The sequence below is a fragment of the Chrysochloris asiatica genome, unplaced genomic scaffold (genome assembly GCF_000296735.1).
Source record: "Chrysochloris asiatica unplaced genomic scaffold, ChrAsi1.0 scaffold02186, whole genome shotgun sequence".
Taxonomy (NCBI): Eukaryota; Metazoa; Chordata; class Mammalia; order Afrosoricida; family Chrysochloridae; genus Chrysochloris; species Chrysochloris asiatica.
Genome location: NW_006410704.1, coordinates 4,781 through 7,341, shown reverse-complemented (window position 1 = coordinate 7,341; position 2,561 = coordinate 4,781). Strand labels below are relative to the sequence as shown.

The 2,561-nt window shown below is 38.0% G+C and overlaps 1 pseudogene; it reads right to left on the bottom strand.

Annotated features, from left to right (window-relative positions):
• Positions 1-1,478: 1,478 nt before the first annotated feature.
• Positions 1,479-2,213, bottom strand: LOC102842116 (annotated as a pseudogene).
• Positions 2,214-2,561: the final 348 nt, after the last annotated feature.

Below are 2,561 nucleotides of genomic sequence, written 5' to 3'. Positions count from 1 at the left end.
TGATATTCTTTTATTAATAATTTGGACCTCTTTCTGTAGGTTTTGAATTGTTTCCAATGCTGTATCTATCTTATTTGATTGTTCCTGTAGCACTTTCCTAACTTCTTCTTTATTTTTCTCAACTCCATTATATAGTGTTTTGATACTTTTTTTTTTTACATAGAAATTTTTGTTTATTTTCACCAAGTTTGACATCCCCTATTAGAACTCAAAGAATTCCTGTTTTAGGACTTCAGATTTAAATAAACAGACAAGAATTATGTAGCGTGCTATTCCTCAATATAGCTGTAGATATAAGTTAACTCATAGACGTGTATTAACTAAGATTAGACACAATTGTAGAAAATACACCCACATTTCAACTATAGTTCAGTCCACAAGGAGTAAAGAGCACTCTACCTGAAGTCTAACATTAAGTAGGGATGGAATGGAAAAGTTGGTGATCTCTGTGACTTCCCTTATATTTCATAAAGGATGGATAATGTATTCTTTAGATTAGCTATCTGCATTAAATATACTTTAGGAACAAAACTTTACTTGATATTTTGACATACCACCCTTAGGTTAATTTAAGTGTTAATTTGTACACTATTAATCACTGCACTGCTATAGCTAAATCAACTAAATACTAGCTTTTGTAGTGATGCGCCAAATCTACAAACAGCAAAGGTCTATGCTTACCTAAAAAAGGAACTTTAACAATTAAAACAAAATATGAAAAAAGCAATAATGTTTCAAATAAATGGCACTAGGCTTTTCTCCAAAGGATAAAATGCTTAGGGGGAAGGTCTTGAGCACTTAGAGCTCAAATGTTATAAATGGTATGAATGATAGGTGCTTTCAGGCAAAAATAAAAATCCATCTACAAAGTAAGATAGCATAAACTGTAGTGAGTGTCATAAAAGGCTCTCTTTTCTGTGGTACTATTCGTTAATACATATCCAGGACAGACTAAATTGAAACAGAGTATGTCTGATATAGTAGCAATCCTTTCATATACTCTTACAAAATATTTTAAGATTCCAAAAATACATAAATAGTCCTTGTACTAGGCATTATGCACCAGTTTGGGCTGACTGATGAAATTATGGCTACTATTTTAACAGTTAAACACTGCACCTCAAAAATCCTGCCATCTGTACACAGTGAATGGACCCAACAGTGAGGGCTCCAGAGAGACAATAAACTCTCTCTAAACTGAAAAGTTGGTGATGGAGTGTCTCCAAATTAGAACGGAGAGGAGGCTATGGGTAGGGAAGGTAGGCAGGTCAAGAGAATTTTAAAATAATACTGCTTAGGAGTGTATACTTTAAAATAGCTACTATACCTTGTCTATCCCTTTATCCTAAATCTTGAATAAACTGCACATTCATGCAAATTAGAATAGAGTTTCTACTTTAGAGGAAGAGGAGCAGTCTGTTAGGAAAGCAAGTTCTGTTAAGGGAAGATGTGAAGACATCTCTCTTATAAATGGCACTCTACTTGGTAAGTCTTTTGACTAAGTCACTATACACTATCTCAACCTCCTTGTCATTAGGGCAGGTATTGGTGAACTCATCCCTTCTGTTAGCATTAGTTAAATATCTCCAGATGCCAGTCATTTCTTTCAGAATATCAAAGTTGCGATATTTTTTGGTCACCACCTTGACAATGTGCAGTTTGGGCAGCAGGTTGCAATCCGCTAATGTCATTTCATTGCCATCCAGAAATTCACATGTAGAAAACTTAATGTCCTCCATACTATTCTCATCAATTTCATCAGGGAGGGGAGAATTCAGATATTCATCCAGTTTCTGCAGTGTTTTCAAGAGCCCTCTCTCCAATGCTTCATTTGCCACTGGTCTTGAATTCTTGATACATGCAGAGAATTTGGCAAAAATGTCCATTCCAGCAGTGTTTGATTCTGGGTGTTTTGGTGAAAGCTTTAAGTACTTAGGAGGGCATAAGATTTCTTCAAGAAATTCTTCAATCTCATTTACATCCATTTTGACTTCATTGTTGAAAATTACAAATGGTGGGTGGGTCCCTGGAGCCAAGTTCTACAAGTCTGCAGGCTTCCTTTTCAGGTCAACAGTTGTGACACTAAACACAATTCCTTTGAGCCAAAGAATCATGAAGAGCCTCTGGGAAAAAGGGCAGTTTCCTATGCTTTCACCATCACTGCCAGCTTTGACGAAGAGCTCAATGATAGGCTTTTTGTCTTCTTTCTTCAGCCCGTTTTCAGCGGCATCAACAACACCATGGCCTGCTGGGCTGGACTGCACAGACGGTGGCAACTGCTACTCCGGGGCTGCTCTGGCTGACAGTTCCCGCCGCTCTCTCTGCGAGTCAAGCTCTCAGCGACCACAGCTCCACAGCACCGCCCCACGTCCTGCGCGTGACTCTGAGCGTGTTTTGATACATTTTTTACACATTTTTCTGAATTCCTTCTCAGGCATTTCCAGAGCTTGCCTTCCTTCCAGTATAGAGTGTAGATCTACTTCCAGCTCATTTGCCTCGGTCACTTTATCTCGTTTCTGGACATGTGCAGATATGGTCATCTGCTTCTGTTTTTTGGGCAT